Raw genomic sequence first — 18044 nt, forward strand, 5'->3', positions numbered from 1 at the left:
ATGTGAAGCAGCAATAAAAGCCGTAGCATTAGGATTTTAAGATTTATTATTCGTCCAAACAACGTGTGATCACTCACTCTGATTTCTAAAGCCTGCCGTATCTGTAAAACCCATCATAACGACAGCTCCGAGTGGTATACGTGTACGTCCTTGATGGGGATAATGGTTATGGTTTTATTGAACATATAAACAAACAAACACATTACAAGTTTAAAATATAAATTTAAGTAATAAAGAAAAACAAGAATAGGAAGAAAGAAAAGAGTTTATATGTTCAAAAGGGGTAGGAGGAAGTTAAAAACGTATCTAGTCCCATCCCTTATTCGTTTTGTGTTGATAAAATGATAAGGTTAATGTATTTTAACAAACAAAAATGTATAAACCGAGTCATATATACAAGTGCACTTTAACATACGCACATTTGCCGGCTAGCAACATATGTACGTGAAATTCATAGGCATATACCATAATACATTTATAAATCATATCCTCATACTCACATATACTATTTTCATTACACTCATACCGATACATCCGAAGAAACAGCTCATGTCTAATTTAAGTAATTTTTTTAAACTTTGCTTTTAAACAATTGTTTTAATACCGCAAGTGACTGACATCTTTTCAGGCCAGTTCCAAAATTATTCCACAAATTAACACCTTTTACAGAAACACACCTTTGTTTAATATTTGTTCTAGTTTGAATTTTTTTTGTAAACACTTGTACCCCCCCTTATGTTATAAGGACTCTCTTTAATTTCAAACAGCTTCTGAGTACTGTGGCAGAGTAGATTGTTGTGTACTTTATACATTATTTGTGCTATTTCAAATTCAACTAAGTCATAAAATGTCATTGTATTTGATGAGAAGGAGTTGGTTCTGTATATTTTGATCGATTCATAATTCTTATGGCTCCTTTTTTGCAGTTTGAAAACAGGATCGGTATTTCCTCAGATTTCCACACAATAGGTCAGATATGGTAATAATAATGAACAATATAATATGTATAATGATTTCTTATTCAGGACATCCTTAGTATTAGAGAGTATCCCTATCATTTTTGACACTTTTCTTCTGACATTATGTGTGACTTCCAACATAATTTCTCATCAATAACTACTCCAAGAAATTTGGATAAAGCTGCTAATAGAGAAGCGCCGCTGTATGGCACCATGCTGGGAGCATTTGGGATGGTTGTAGGGTTGGTGCAGCTGCATGAGAAGCACATCCAGTGTAGTAACCTGATCTTGCGACTGCAGCATGGGACGAGGGCTAAGAATAGCAACGGGGGCCTGACACGCAGCAGAGGAACGAGCAGCCGCAGTCGTGTCAACGACACCGTGTACCATACATGTGGCACAAAGAAAAAACATACCATCCACTTTACGGAAATGTAATGCCGCGATAGTGGCGCCAACACGGGGCGCAGCACACTTGCTGTGACAACAAACAGCCCGTCACATGGTTCTCGCCTTGTATGGCGTCAGGCTAAATGGTGGCGTAGAGGTGGAGATGGGGTGGGTGGGGGTTCGCATCTATTCCCAGTCACCGCCCCTTCCTCCGCCACTGACTCTCTAATGAGGAGCAGGACAAAGGCAGGCGCAAAAAAAAGCCTGATTACTAGAGGCGAGAGTGAAGGAGAAAGAGGGACCGGGGAAGCAACAAAGGCTCGCAGAGATCCAGACGCCCCTATAGCGTGACGGCACTCAGAGCTTCAGGCCAATGCCAGCGACGAGTCGTGTAAAATGTGTGTTTTCACGAGGCACGCTGTCAAGATGACACAAAGGAAATTGCCCTTCAACAACATGCGATTCAATGGCACATGAGAGGAGAATGCAAACCGCTACCCTGGACAAATTGTGATAAAAGTGCTCTACCAATAAACTGTGATAATATTTTAAATGTCAGATTTCAATAATCAGATTACCCTCTTTAGCATCTGGCCTGGCGTATTTAGCATAGGGCCTTTTTAACATGTACAGGTGTGACACAAATCTTTTTAGACCGAGAGAACACATTAAATAACCCACCAAGTATTTGCCCTTCAAAAACTAAAAATATATTTACAATTTTATTTTGGGGGGGAAAAACAGCACTTGGTTAGTGTTACCTAAGGATAGACCGATTATCAGCTGGGCCGATTACCGGCGTCGATATTCAGCGTTTCGACGAATATCTGCATCTGCCATTTTGAAGAATCATACGGCCGATAATAAATCCATTTAAAAACGTGTTCGGGGGGGGGGGGGGGGGGGGAAATAAAAAAATCAGGGAACTAATTATTTAAACTTTCATAGATGCTTCTGACCCTGGGAACTCTGTGCACCTTCTGTTTGAAATTAAAACTGGATAAGTAAAATTTTAATACTTCAGATATTTTGACATTTTAAAAAACTTAAAAAATAATAGGAAGTTATTTACTTAAGTTTTTATTTAAGTTTTGAAGACATACTATTGCCCCTGAAAGATTCTTGAACTTTTTGTTAGATTTGTAAAACAAAGATGTCTATTGACTAAGATATAAAAAAAAAAAACTGTAATATTTCACGAACCCTAAGCATTGTTCAATAAACATAAGCTTTATAAAAAAAAAAAAAAAAAAAAAAAAAAAAAAAAAAAAGCTGGAGTTTGTATTTTTTTAATTTTTGATGCAAATATTTCCCTTTTAGTGAAAATGAATATTGGCTCCAAATATCGGTTATCAGCATCATTGACTACTAATTAGATCACCAAATGATTCCCGCGTGCAACCATTGCTGCTGCTCACCGCTGTGTCAGGGGATGGGTAAAATGCGGAGAACGAATTTCGCCCCACTAAGGTGGGTGTGACAATCAGTGGTACTTTAACTTAATAATCGGTATCGGCCCTGAAAAAAACACATCGGTCTAATTTTATCTACCATTCCAGAATAGCTGACAGTGCATAATGGCTGCATCAAACAAAAACGTCCAGCTTCTTCAATTTCAGGCATGGGCTTTTGAGACTTTTTCCTGTGTATTGTTGTTACATGCTTGTCAACCCAATTTCGTTTGTCAGTGAGACTGATGTTGGGGCAATTTTTTTCTCTCTCTGGCTTTTTAGGAGGTATGACTGTGCGAAATGACTGTTTCAAACCAAAATGGCCAACTTCCTGTTTCATTTCAGGTATGGGTTCTTGAGACTCTTTCGTGAATACTGTTATGTTAGATATGTCCAACAAATTTCATGTCAATTGGTCAAATGGGTGTGAAGATATAATTTTTAAGCAATGATTCCATTGCATGGTTCTTGGGCCTTCAGGCGTCTGTCCGCTGTCGACTATCCTAAATCCAGACAGAGTGAAACCAGAGCATATGGCCTGGGTTCCAAAAGTCTTTTGGCCTGCTGAGTTCCTGGGAAGGGGGAGGGGAAAGATGGTGTTGTTCCAGATGACAAAAGGCATAATTGCAGAAGAACGTTGACAGTTCATGGTGTCGATTTGTCACTTCATTGTGATTTGATGACGTTGACCGTGGTGCTGAAGTAAATTAATCTTTCTTTCACGAGAACATACTACATCAACTATCTAATTCCAAACAAATGAACACAAATCCGAAGAGAGGAACATTAGGGTCAGCGAAGCGTGACAACAAAAACCTCCACCGACAAGCCAAGTGTAGCAAAACAAACTGAATCCAGCTGGATGATGAGAGAGAGATGAAAAGTAAAACTTGAGCACTTAACTCGACTTCTGTGATGCAGCTTCACATTCAGTCACGAATATAAACAAATTAAATCCCAATTCAGGGAAGTGCGGAACATAGAACTAGTTTAGTATTGAAATGAATAACAGAAATCTCACTTCCATGCAAAACGCTAGTACACTGTTGTCGCTTCCAAATACTTCCAAACTGTAGACATGATTCCCTTCCCGCTTCACGATTATGCTATCCTATTTTTACACAAGGCCCACTCCAACTTAATTTACCTGAATGAATGTTTCCCCTTTGCTGTAAATTGTGTTTACTACAGCTGCTTCCATGTAATCAATCAACATCGCTGTTGTAACATTTGTAAGTGTATTAATTAATCAATTAAAATTGGAAATCAAATGTTGGGGATTAAAATCTGAGATTTTATCAAAAGTAGGGGTGTGCCAAAAAAATCTTCTTATAAGAATCGCGATTCTCATTTAGTACGATTCAGAATCGATTTTAAATGTCCCAAAATCAATTTAATTAAATTTATTTTATACTGTCTTGCCTTTGCTTGTGTGTGTGCCTTTATTGGGAGCGCTGTTCATATTGTACTCGATTTGGCCACTTAGGGGCAGTGTGGTTCCACGCGTTCTGATACACTGTTAAGTTGTAGCCACATTAGAGTAGAAGGAAAACGTCACAATCAAGTTATTCCAATAAAAGTACTGTTTTTTTGCAGCGTGGAGGCATTTTTTTGAGTGATAAAAGTGCCGCGAGTAGCTCGCTAATGCTAATTAGCGAGTCATCAATATGATTCCTTGCACATCTATAAATTGAAGCAAAAATCAGTCAATCAACTCATTTTGAATCAAAAATTGATTCTGAATCGTATCGCAGGCCCAAAAATCGGAATCGAATCTTGAGACGTTCAAAAAATTCCCACCCCTAATCAAAAGCCACATCACTCAGTCCTATTGTATATAGTGTTTAGTGCTGTTCACATTCACTTCAGTACATAGTACACTACTATTAGATATTTAATTATATACTTTTGGTGGATATTTGATGTTACTGTGTTGATAGTGTCCCACGTTGTTGCTGTAAAACCATAATTTCCCCCAAAGCCTGACTACTAAAAGATGCTGAGTGATGATATTCTATTTGCACATACTGTATAATGTGTATAGATGTTTACTGAAAATATAGTTAACCACTACGTACTCCGAAAATGATGGCCATTACAGCAAAGGAAGCTAAAGAAGGTGAGTGCAGCCACTGTGAATGTAGGTTAATGATCAGATATGCAAGCGCTGGTCAAGAACAATAAGGCCTTTGCTGGCGATTATGGGTTAAAAAGAAGAAGGGGTGGGCTAGCGGGGGCCTGGTGGATAGTAGGGTATTAGAGTAAAGGTTAGGACCTAGGCGTGGGACGTGTCCTTGTTCTTAAAGCGAGGCGAGCTCACATGACCGGGGAAACATTTGCGGTCCGCACGAAAACAACGAGGGCTGGATTTACACGGCTCAATTACGATTTCATGCCTCTATCCTATGTTTATGTACATTTCTGCTATTTTTGCATTTACTGGAGATCTGCATGTAAACAATTACAGCATATCAGTGTTACAATGAAAGGGCCCGTTTGCACCGTTTTCATGGCATATCTTTGAAATGATCGTCAGAACTTCATGCCCTGAGCGGCCTACATATTACCGCAAAAGGGCTTTGTAATTCAACTCACTGATCCATCTAGCATACTTGATTGAGGCTCATGTGGTTCTGCTCGTCGAGTTTGTCAAAATAAGAGCCCCTTGCTTTATGCCCGGAAGGGCGAAAGGCCAAGGTCCTTGAGATTTTTCTGGTGATTCTGCTCGTGATAGACACATCAACCCAATTTCATACCATCCCCAGTGAAACTGGTAGAGGGGGCAAATTTGTTCTAACTTCTTTTTTTCTTTTTTCTTTTTGCCCTCCAAGAAGTCAATTCATCTATCAGAAGAGTCTTTCTCGCAACCAGTCACTTGAAACGTGTATATTGCATGTCATGTATGGCCAACTTTGCATGGGTCCTTGAGACTTTTTTGTGCACCCTGTTATGTTAGACATGTCCACCCAATTTTGCATCCTTAGAAGAACTGGTGTCAGTTGTTTGTTTGTTTTTTCTTCAACAGAGTGCAGCTGAGTGTAAAACGGCTGCTTCAAAGCAAAATCGCCAACTTCCTGTTAAATTTCAGCTATGGTACTTGAGACTATTTTGTGCTTCCCGTTATGACAAGTCTAGTCAATGACAAGTCACTCAATTTCATGTCCTTCAGTGAAGCCGTTGTCGAGCATTAATTTATTTTCTAATATTCCAGGCAGGGGTGCAACTACAAAATGGATGCTTCTAATCAAAATGTACAAACCCCTCTCACGTTTCAGGCATGGCTCCTACATAGTATTAAATGTGTCATGTTCTATTAGACATGTCCGGCCAATTTAATATTGACCGGTGAAACTAGTATCAGGGGCCAATTTTTTTCTACCCTTCCAGAGTTGTGTGTGACTGAATGCAAAAGCGTTGCTACAAACCAAAATGCTTGCAGTTTAATTTTGGGCACGAGCCTTTGAAATGTTTTTGTGTGTACTGTTATGACCTTGTGTTGATCTCATGTTGTGGAACCTTGAAAGTAGGGCCTGACCGGCCCTTCAAAACTAAGAATGCACGATAATATCGGTGGCCGATAATTATCGGCAATTATCGACCAATTTGACGCCAAACAGATAAACCAGATTATAACGAAATCCGCCGCTAATAATAGACATGCCACGTTGGTCCATCTGTTGTGGCTCAAGTTGTGTCCAACTCCTCAACCCCTCCCCTGGCCTATTTTAGTGTCGCATATTTGTGACGTCATAATGCACGCGACCCCGTGTTCACAGAAGATGCATCGTGGCGACATAGCAGAAGCCAGTGTGGGCTTTCTTTACTGTGTCTCATCAAAATGTTACCCTCGCAGTTTTTTGTTGCATTTTTAAAACATGACTGTTTTGTTTTGGCAAACTCAAAATGAGAGACCGGTTGTCTTTGAAGCAGAGATATCAATAAAATGTTTCAATGTATTTGTTAAGGGTGGGAATCTTTGGACACCTCACGATTCAATTATAATTCGAGTATGAAACGATTATTGACCCATTTTTAATTTATGTATATTGATGCAGTTTGTCACACTACTCATTTCCATTCATCTCACTAAGTATTGATCACTTGGTGCAATGGATAAAAAAAAGCCTCACGGTTTGGCCAGATCACTGATTAGAATCACGGATCAGGTCATTTTTGGGATCAGCAAAAAAAAAAGATAAATAGAATTGTGTCTTCCTTTTATTTTATAAAACATCTGTTCCCATTAAATAACAAGATTCAACTCAAATTGTCAAATATGTCCATTTCCAATGTAGGAACACAAGCCATATTTGACATTTTAAGATGAAAATGATTATAATTATCTTTTCTTTCTTTCTTTTTTTAAGAAAGAAAAATACCACAAACTGCAATTTAAGGCACATACTCCATACTCCTCCTACATGGAGAGTGAATGACAAACTAGCCTATGTTCACATCATTGAAAAAGAGGCAACGAAAGATAACAAAGCCCCAGTTGCCGGACTACCGGTACTTTAAAAGCAGACAGCTGTGCACTCACTGTTAGCAGCTAGCGACTAGCCGCTTTGGTCAACAGGTGGCAGTAGAGATTTGAAATGGAATTTTCTGCGTCCAGTAGCTTTAAGTTAACCCTCGCTGCAGGTAATAGGGAACAGCGGGCCAGCCTGTGAATTGACACCCATTGAAATGCATTGAGGGAGAAAAAAAAAGGTGATCTTAATTAAATTGAATCAGCCGATTCATCAGTAAATCGGCATTTGGTTGGGCCCTATTTGAAATACTAAATTGCAGTGCTGTTTCATTACTACACTGTACTCATGCTATCTGTCAAATGATCAAGCCATTTAACATGGCACGCTGGCAACATGTCTGCGTGGCGGTATTTTACAAAAACGAGGCGCGACAAAACAACAACACTCAGCGGTGCACATTCATCCGCCAGTGAACACTACGAGTCCGTGTGGTGTAATCGACGCACTCCTCCCACTTCAGCGGCAACGCACATGCGAGGCCTCCACACATGCGCTAGAAAACCAGCTTCACACAGGCTTGCTCAATCTTGGCATGTGCTCTGCTGCTTTAATAAGAAGCATTGTGTAATTTCCAAATTGTATTTCAGCAGAATGGTGACATGGTTAGAGTCTGATGAAGGTTATCATTCAAAAGCGTTATTAAATGTATGCCAATTCATATTCAGGGGTAAAACAAAAAGCGAGAAAGATGGTGAGGGCCAATGAGCTTCACAATTTAGCATCACGGAAATTGGGGATCATTTGGACGAATTATGAGCTTGTCATGGATGGAATATGCTAGAGATAGCTAGTTTAATTTAAAATGACAGACTTCCTGTTCAATTTTAAGCATGGATCCTTGAGAGTTCTTTATGTGCCTGTTATAAACATGTCCACCGAATTTTGTGTCTTTTTCTGGTCTTGTGCACTCGTTTTTACTAGCGGTGTGAATTGCCTAGTAGCTTGCGAGACGATCTGTATCACGATGCATAGGTCACGATTTGATATTGATTAATCTCGATACAAATCTATAAGTCAATTATTGTGATTTTTTTTAAAACTCAAATTGAGAAAATACTAATCAATAAACGTGTACAATGTAAGATTTGTATGAAAATGTACTTCAGGCTTATAAACTGTGGTTCACCGTATTTAACAAACAAACAAATCAAATTTTAAGGCTTAATGTTCCATTAATATAACATTCTTCCATGCTTTAAGTGTGAACCCTAACTCTAATTAAGACATTTTGTTGAATATTTCCATCAAAAATGGATCTTTAAAAAAAATAGATTCGGCTGCATATTAAATCGATACGAGAATCGTGCGCTGTAATGTCGCGATATATTGCAGAATCGATTTTTTTCGAATTCGATTTTTTTTAACCACCCCTATAACTTAAATGAGTAAGAAAGATAGCTGAATGTAGAAGAATGTGTGCAGATAGGAACTGCCAGGTGAGCTATGAATCTCCTGTTAGGTTTCTTTGCACGAGCTATAATAAATGTGAAAAATGTTGACGCAATCTCACAACATAAATGTGATGTCTTCATAGTTTGCATTCAAATTATCTTAATTTGTAGTAGCGAATCAAAACATGACAATTACCAGAGACTCTCCACACTTGGTCTATTCAAACAAAGTAGTGACAATCTACAAGTACAACATGTAAATGAATGGATACATGCATTTTTTGTTCTGCTTTACGATTAAATCAATTTCCTTCTGTAGATCCTTACGTAATTATTCCTTGGTCAATGGGCTATTCTCCAACTTAAGAGGCTTACGGTCTGGCGGCTATATTATCCTCGTATGGCATCCAGGTTATACTGTACACACATACAAGATGAAGACTTGAGCAAGTTATTCATCTGACATTCCCGTGCGCATGGACGAACACAGATCCTTTAGGCTGCCAATTAATGTGCGAATGTAGCAATTGGGCTAATAATTATTTCAGTTTACTGAATTAAACCATTAATGTCAAACAGCCGACAATAATAAGCCCGCTAACAACTTAAAGTAGACCTAAGACGGTTGGTCAGCTGTCATGCATGCACTGCAAGATAGTATTAGTTTGCTACACTTGCACTGTATGAACTTATATACAGGGATGTGATTTGACCAAAGTGAAATTATCTGAAAATTTAGCCGGGGGTCTGGGGGCCGCGGGCACTCAGCTCATGGGTTTTCCGTGTTTTTAAGTACTTTCAATGCACTCAGATGACAAAGAAATAGACAAAACAACAGCATAAATTTTCAATGTATATTGAACTATCCCATATAAAATTGCAGTTTTAGTCAACTCAAAATTAGTCACATTCAAAAACATTGGACTGCCTTTGCTTTTAAAAACTATCACTGAGAATATCATCATATATATTTACCATGCAATAAATCATTTAATCAATCATTCTTAATTTAATACATAATGCATAACAAAAACATAAAATACCTCATGCAGCAAGCTCTGGTAAAAACACAATCATGCATTCGTCGAATGCATGATTGACTAAGATCATCTCTATAACTGCATACATCAAGACAGTCAACATATTGAAACCTGAAAAGTGCAAACATGCAGCATTCATTTGAGTTTGTGTCAATGATTAACCATGTTAAATATTTATGGCCATTTTTATTACGTTATAATATTTTCGAAAATTTGATTTCGATTAATTTGAAAAGTTTACCACCGACCTCAAAATTCACGACTCTGTCAGCAACTGATACAGGTTGTTGGGGTGGATCACGTCTCTCTATTACCGCTTCCGATTGTGATGTCAATAAGGTCTGGAGGCCGTAAAGTTTTGGAGTTTTCGTTCGGGCACCGAAACTTCCAGCGATGCAATAATTTGTTGTTCTTGACTGGAGTTCTTTCACGTGTTTTTTGCTCTTTGCGTGACTTTCAAGAGCTTTGAAACCTCTCCCACCATAGTCAATGGTATCATGGCACCAAATGCAAAGCGCTTTCCCGGCACGATCGATCTTCCGAATAAAGTCACTGAACAAATTCGTCACAGTCTTCTTTCCAACATTTGTAGATATATCCTTCTCTAACCAGTCCCATCGAAACTTGTTTTTTACGATCTTGTCAATTTCCTTAACTCGCGGAGCATCTTTGCGTTCGATCACGGACATCTTTCTTTAAACACCCGGCAAAAACGTCTGAGAAATGAACAATGGCATACTCCTATGCCTTTATAACAAGCGCGTGTATTGGTCAACACGGAGACTTCAGCCAATCGCAAGATCCGTTTCATTTCAGTTACGGAAACACTAAAATGGAATGCTGTCGAGAGACGAAATCGGATTTTTTACCACTTAAAAAATTGTAACATTTTATTTTTGGAGATAAAAAAAGCGGAATTCCGCGAATTAGCGGAAAAATCACATCCCTGTATATAGGTTAATGTAACTGTAAAACGATAGGGATGTGCTCAAAAAAATTTATGCAGGAATATATCGTTGAGGGCCTGTTTGCAATACGTGTCGATACGTTGGTGTCAGAATCGATATTGCACATTCCTGCGTTTCCGTTGTATTCATTCAGCAGCGGCGCCGGCCTCAAATGTGAAGATTAAATGAGAAAATGAATAAAAAGAGAGATCAAATAAAACACCAGACTTCAGTGTGACCTCCTGCCTACTGCAGTTCACTTCGTCTACCCCGTTTGGACCCCACCTTTTTGGCGACTTGCGGCGGGCGCAGACGGCGCGGAGATGACCCCGTACACCGGCCGCGAGACTGAGCAGGAACAGATAGCAAAATATTGCCGGTGAGGTGCCAAAAGTAGTTGCCCCCGAAAAAAACACCGGCAACATTGCTTAACAGCCGCACGGCAGTGAGACTGACTCCGATAATGACGAGGGGGAATCTGGCTGCCATGTTTGATGGAGAAATTGCTCAGCTGTTCAATTCGGATACAGAAGATGAGGACTTTGATGGATTTGTGGATGGAAACTGATCAAAAAATAAATAAAGTAGAACCGAACTCACTGTTTTGCTCCTGTTGTGTCGGTTACATTAAATGCCCCCCAGTGTTCATCGGTATTCCGGCCTATGTGAACCAATTACTCCGTTAACGCTGGACATCTTACAATAGTAAGTTTATTATTTTGAATGGTATTTTTCCCTAACCTCGCCAGCCAGATTGATAATTGTAAATCACTTGAGGGAGTCCTTCACATTATAAATCTGGTAATTAGGCAGACCCGGTCTGGAAAAGCAGGACTTTCTGTACAATAATTCGAGCTGATTGGACGATGCGACATCTTTGTGCATTTTTTTTAACAATTAAGGCAGCGGATTAAAATCTCGTCGTCCGTCTCGTCTTGGGGAGCACGAACATCTTTACCAGATAAAAATGCACGAAACGCCTCTCGCCGTTCAAATTTAACAAGGAAACGGTGAGTAATTCTGCGAACATTATTAATTGCAGCATCCATTCGTCTTTTAGGTTTGTTTGTTTACCCCCGCCATCTGCGCATATTGGTTCCGTCCTGCCTAAACAACGCCTGATTGATCAGATCGGAAAAAGATCGGCTGCAAACGTGTCAGCGAGAGTGGTACAAGATGTATTCTCTGGAGTGTGTGACCTCACAAATACCACCAGAATTCATTTTGCTGGCAAGGTTAATTTTTCCTCTAGCTAGTTGTGACGGTGTTATGTGTATAATGAGTGTGAAATTATAAATTATATGAATACAAAGTTGCCATTAACCATGCAATTTTAAGGAAAAATTATATATTGGGATTTATAGGTATTTCTTTAAAAACATCTGTCATTATGAGTGGAGAATTTTATTTACTAGTGGTATCGGTATTTGGTGTCAGTAGCGGTGACTACTCAAGAGAGTTGGGAAAAAAGTGGTGTCGAACATCCCTAATCCTGACCATGCGCCATGACGTTCATGTAGTCTGTGAATTCAACAGACTCACTTTCATTTCATTTTTTACAGGCAACATATAATAATTCCATATTTCAATAATAAGAATAATAGTTCCAATAAGAATATGACTATTATCATGTTAAAGCATTCATTCATCATCAGTCACTTAGGCTGGAGGCGGCGAGCAAATAAGGTAGAGGTGGCTGCCTCTGAATTTTGTACACAGGAAAATTATTTGTTATGGTTGTTATTTGTTTCCATACTTGCGTGATAGTTCATGTAAGAAAGTCAGCCACAACAAGTGTGTCTTATTTAGGGATGTACGATAATATCGGTGGCCGATAATTATCGGCAATTATCGACCAATTTGACGTCATACAGATGAACCAGATAATAAAGAAATCCGTTGATAATAATAGACATCCCACGTTGGTACATCTATTGTGGTTCAAGTTGTGCCCAACTCCTCAACCTCTCCTATGGTGGTGTTGCATATTTGTGACGTCATAATGCGCGTGACCTTGTGTTCATAGAAGATGCATCATGTGTGGGCTTTCCTTTCTGTGTTGCATTTTTAAAACAAAATTAGCTACTGATTGTCTTTGAAGCAGAGATATCAATAAAATGCTGCTTCGTGGTTCTTTACACAATGTTTCAATGTATTTGTACACGTTAGGAATTGAAAGTATATTTGTATTCAAGTTCATTTTGCGAACAATTATCGGCTAACTCTCTTTGTTGTTTTCCCCCCGTATTGATTGCGAAATAGGATCTGGCAAGTGTTTTATTCTGAAAAAAGTAACCGGAAGTTTTTATTCTGAAACTGCGTCAGTTTTCCTGTCCCGCTCGATGTGTTTCTGTGCTACTTTACCATTTGACGGATGTGTCATCCGGCATAAACAGAAAATAGGTATATTCGTCCGGCAGGCTCCGGCACGTCGGAGCTGATCCGCAGTCGATCCGCACCACATACGCAGCCTGTGTAATTTGAAAAAAGCTGATAGAATGCAAACGGAACGGCTCCGCCGCTGGAGCGGGTCTGCAACGCACACGCATGCGGTGTAATCTAGGGGTAAGAGGGAAACGAAAAGGAAATGGCCATTAAAAGTGAGCGCAGAATCAGCATTTTCGGATTTGAGTCCAAACGGGTCTTATTGTCAAGTGTACGGTATTGTCACAGAGGAATGTTTGGGTCACCCAAGTCTCTGTGTGTGTGACGTGTTGTACCGTTGTAGAATGAATAATGCCAAATGTCAAGCTAGCAATTAACTCTTTAATAAGAACAAAAAGGTGTAACCATGCCAAATCACAATGCTAACAGTGTCATTTTTCCCTTCCCTCTCTTCGTCTTTGCTCTAGCACTCAATGTTTTTTTAATTTGTACTGAATACAATTGAGAATCTTTCCTTCATTAGAGAATTTATGGCTTGCAGATTTTTGTCACTTTTTTTTTAAAACTGTTATTAAACGTGTTCCCGTTTACACAGAAGGGGAAAAAAAAAACATGTTTTCTGTTTTGCATTTTGTTCCCCTGCTGCACCCAATGTGAACCGGACCGTGACTTTAAAACGAAAGTAGCTACCAACATATCATGCTTTTTTTTTGTGGTTTGCACTGCTACCTACACCCATAGTAATTGCAAATGTCATGAGTTATTTTGCTATTGTTAATCAGAAAAATTCAACACATTTGGGGACAGTAACGACGCATAAAACGACGCTGCAGTGAACCCTCCCGATTCACCAGTCAATTTTGCTTAAGAACCCAACATCAATTTGATTATTGTTTTTTTCCATCAATCTGTACATATTTTTTTAGCTTATGTTTTAAACACCTCGCTCCTTCAAAGGTGTCAACCGGCCGCTTTGACAGTGAACAGCAGCGTCGTGGGGGATCTTAGCAGCGGTCTAACAGGCAGGTAGGTGAGGGGCCTCTTGGGGTTTAAAAGGCAGAGAAAGCAAGGGCATGAACGTCTCAGAACGACGCAGAGAAAGGTTCATTATTAGTAATGGTGGATATGTGCATTTAAACATTAACAAGTCAAGATCAAAAACCTCATAAAGCGGCTGCCAAGCAACAAAAAATACATGCCACGTCCTTGCATTTCCAGTGCAGTTTTTATTCTGAATCAAATACTGTAATCTGTTACACTTGTAGTGAGAAGAGTTTGAAATTGTGTTCAAATGTTTTGGTATCATAGTTTGCAGCCAATTTATGGGTTTGAACTATGAATATAGGCCGTTCAAAGCAAAAACATTATAGGGGGACCCTTATTCAAATTGTCAAGTGGTCACTGTCTATATGCGATTCATTTTTTCGGTATATGGAAAAAAAAGCACTTGTTTATTGTATTATTTTGATTATTTAGAACGTTGTAGGGATGATTTTAGTGGCATTCTGGCATTTAATAGGAACTGATAGCACATTAAACGCTTTCATTGGTCCCAAGTTGGCACAGTGACTTGAGTAAAATATTTGTGGCTTGGGAAACATTTCCAACACATCAATCAATATGTCGATAAATATCTAAGAATTTCCCTTACTCTGAACTATGGAAGCCGCTAAAAAATATATATATATATAATTATTTTTTTTAAGGGGGGGGGGAGTCTCTTTTTAGGCACTAAAACGCATAATTGCGACTTTTTTTTAAAGATATATTTCAAGCGCTAAGTGTTTATGCACTTAACAGCTGACTGCTGGGCGCTTAATTTTGTGACTCGTTTAAAAAAAAAAAAAAAGGTTTTTTTTTAGTGGCTTCCCTTTTTTGAAGAAAAGCACATGTCTCAATTATTTATCGACATATTGATGTATTGGAAATTTTTCCCAACGTAAGTGCTTCCAAGCCACAAATATTTTTCCGAGGTTACTATGCCAACTGCGCATGAGAAAAGACTGTTCATTTTACTTTGTTGAAATGTTGAATATGTAACATTTAGGTTGACATACATTTATGCTTTGACAAAAAAGGACATAATGCCAAAAGGAAGAGCTTATTTTTATTACCTAGCTAATATATATATATATATATATATATATATATATATATATATATATATAGATATATATATATATATATATATATAGATTCTGCAATATATCGCGATATTATAGCACGCAATTCTCGAATCGATTCAATATGAGGCCGAATTGATTTTTAAACAACATTTTTTTAGGGGAATATTCAACAAAACGTCTTAATTAGGGTTAGGATTTACACATTAAACATAGAAGAATGTTATATTAATGGAACATTAAGCCTTAATATTTTATTTGAGTGCTGTTCAAACATGAAACAGACTGCAACCTGAATTTTTAGATAAATAAATACATTTTCATACAAATCTTACAGTGTACATATACAAGTTTACTGATTAGTATTTTCTAAATTTGAGTTTTAAACAAATCACAATAATCAATTTATAGATTCGCAATAATCAATTTATAGATTTGTATCGGGGTTATTAATCTGTATCGAATCGTGACCTAGGAATCGTGATACGAATCGAATTGCCAGGTACTAGGCAATTCACACCCATTTGTGGATGTTGATGCGGGGGGGGGGGGGGGGGGGGCACAGTGTCAAAGCTTGTTTGGTATCTAGAGAAATAAAGCAAATCCCAGAAGGGAAAAAACACGGAACAATTTGTTTTGATTGTCATTTGCAGTTTCTTTCTTTCTTTTTTTAATAAGCAAAGCAGAACAAATCCAGATTGCCATGCTGCCTAGCCCTACTTTCAACCTTGATGGTTTGTGCATTTTTATTGCCTCTAAAGTGACAGTTAAGAGTGCAGGCAGACGTTTAGTGTGAATGGCAGCCATGTAAAACAGGCAGGCGGCTTTTGTATCCCCCCCTCCAACATGTCACAGCCAGGCTGGACTGACTACCTGGGAAGATCCTTTATATTCAAAACCACACTCCTGTTGTCCAATTTGTGTATTTTTAAATGATTTAAAATTATATTAATTGGCAATTTTGTCAATAGGTCGGCACCCACCCTAAAAACAAGTGCAGGGTTGTGTTCCTGAGCCTTAAAATGTCCATTGAGTTGGCATGGTGCGATGTAATAACACTCGGAATACAACTAGCATGTTGCTATAAGGTCGAATATGTTTGTGTGTGTGTTAAACATGAAGGCAAAACAAGCCCAGCTCACCGAGACAAAAGCCCCACCACCACCACCGCAGACCCTCACCAGTGTATCTCCGCACCACCCCTCCCTCCTCTCGTCCCCAGCTAGGAAGCTAACTGAGCTAGCTCCACGACTTCAACCCAGCCGGGGGACATTTCACCCTTAAACGCCAGCCATACTTAACCAGATATCCGGCTCGCTAATCACGGTAGGTGCTAATGAATAAAAATTATCATACGTGGCACCCCTCCCTACGTAAGACGACATGAAAAGACGTTCCCCGCACGTACGTTACGTCAGTTTAGCTTGGCGCTCAACACGGGGCTAACAGCAACTAGCACGATTCCGCCTCACCGTCCGTGGGATAAACAACAAGCAGCGCACCGCCTTACCTTTTACGTTGGCCGCCGTCGACTCATCCGTGGCCGTCTCGACGCGAAACCGTTATTCGTTTGCTCTTCCCCCCCACCCCGCTCCCGCTTCCAAAAAGGGGGAAAAAGCTCGGACGTTAACCGTAGCCTACGGCAGTGTGACGTTCATCACCGCCTTTTGAAAACATCGCAGCCAGTTTGTACGATCGTCCTCCTCCTCTCCAGCCGAGAAAAGACCAGCATAAACATGCTAGCGGGTCGTCTGATTGGCCTGTGGGACACACGTGACCCAGCATGGGCACTCTGATTGGTCCGCGAGAGCCCATGTGACCCAGCTTCAGCTTTACACTGAGAGCTTAAAAGGTTCACCAGCCGGACTCGGAGTAGGCTGGGCCCCCGTTCTCTGTGGTGTTGATGACAGTTCAGTATGGCACAGTACGTGCAAAGGCTTTTTAACCGCGTTTACTCGGCGTAAAACGTTGGGCTGGTAAGAACAATCGCCGTACTGTTGCTTAAAGCGCGCAAATGTGATTTTTTTTGTAGGGGGAGAGGTGAGAAAGGAAGCGCATTGACGTCAGTGTTACAATTGAGAACCCTCTGGTATATAGTTTTATTTTTTATTACCTGTCTTTTAAATTCTCCCTCGCATAATGTTTTACTAAACGCCATCTTGCTTCCGTCAAAGACCGTCAAGGCCATTTTTTTGAGTGGAATCTGTTGCGCAGTGACATTTGCATCAGCCGCATGCGCAGAACTTCTTATTTATGGCAGTTTGCGCATGCGCGTACGCCCCATCATGACATGTTGCAGAGCAGGCTTTGGAAATGGCCAAGAGAGAGGCGTGCGGGGGGAAGGGCTCCACTCCCCGGCGAGACACGAGAGCGCCACTCGGGCCAATGATGTAAGTGACAGCGGCGCGTGACAAAAGGCGGTTTTGCACAATGGCTCGCTTTGATTCTTGTTTGGATTTGTTAAATGTAGGTGGCTATGAAGTCGTTGTTTCCATTAATTGGGAGAGGCAAACATAGGTACACTTTATAATTATTACAGGTTACAATAAATAATGGCAAATAACTTGAGTCAAGAACAAAGGCAGTGAATCAGAAAGAAACATGGGACAGGAAGGCAGAAATTAATTTTTAAGCGAAGGATGCAAAAATAAAAAGCAGGTCTAAAAGAAGGAATGAAGACATTATGGGGAAAACAGATATTGTGCAAGGAAGAAAAAGCAGGTCTGAGGTGGAAGACAAAAGGATTGATGTGAGGTTGCATGGTAACAGGTTTATGAGGGAAAGATAGCAGCAAAGACAGAAGATAACAAGCCATGATGGAAGGTC

General features: G+C 39.6%; 1 protein-coding gene across 2 annotated transcripts in view; it reads right to left on the reverse strand.

Annotated features, from left to right (window-relative positions):
* ankrd12 (ankyrin repeat domain 12) overlaps positions 1-16955 on the reverse strand; it is a 46994-nt gene extending 30039 nt beyond the window's left edge. For both annotated transcript variants that reach the window (XM_086077602.1, XM_086077593.1), the window contains exon 1: positions 16729-16955. The gene's annotated coding sequence lies outside the window, so the exon portion shown is untranslated. The remainder of the gene's footprint in view (positions 1-16728) is intronic.
* Between the last annotated feature and the right edge of the window lie 1089 nt (positions 16956-18044).

Source organism: Leptonotus elevatus, chromosome 1 (assembly GCF_054856555.1).
Source record: "Leptonotus elevatus isolate MCC_2025b chromosome 1, RoL_Lele_1.0, whole genome shotgun sequence".
Lineage (NCBI taxonomy): Eukaryota > Metazoa > Chordata > Actinopteri > Syngnathiformes > Syngnathidae > Leptonotus > Leptonotus elevatus.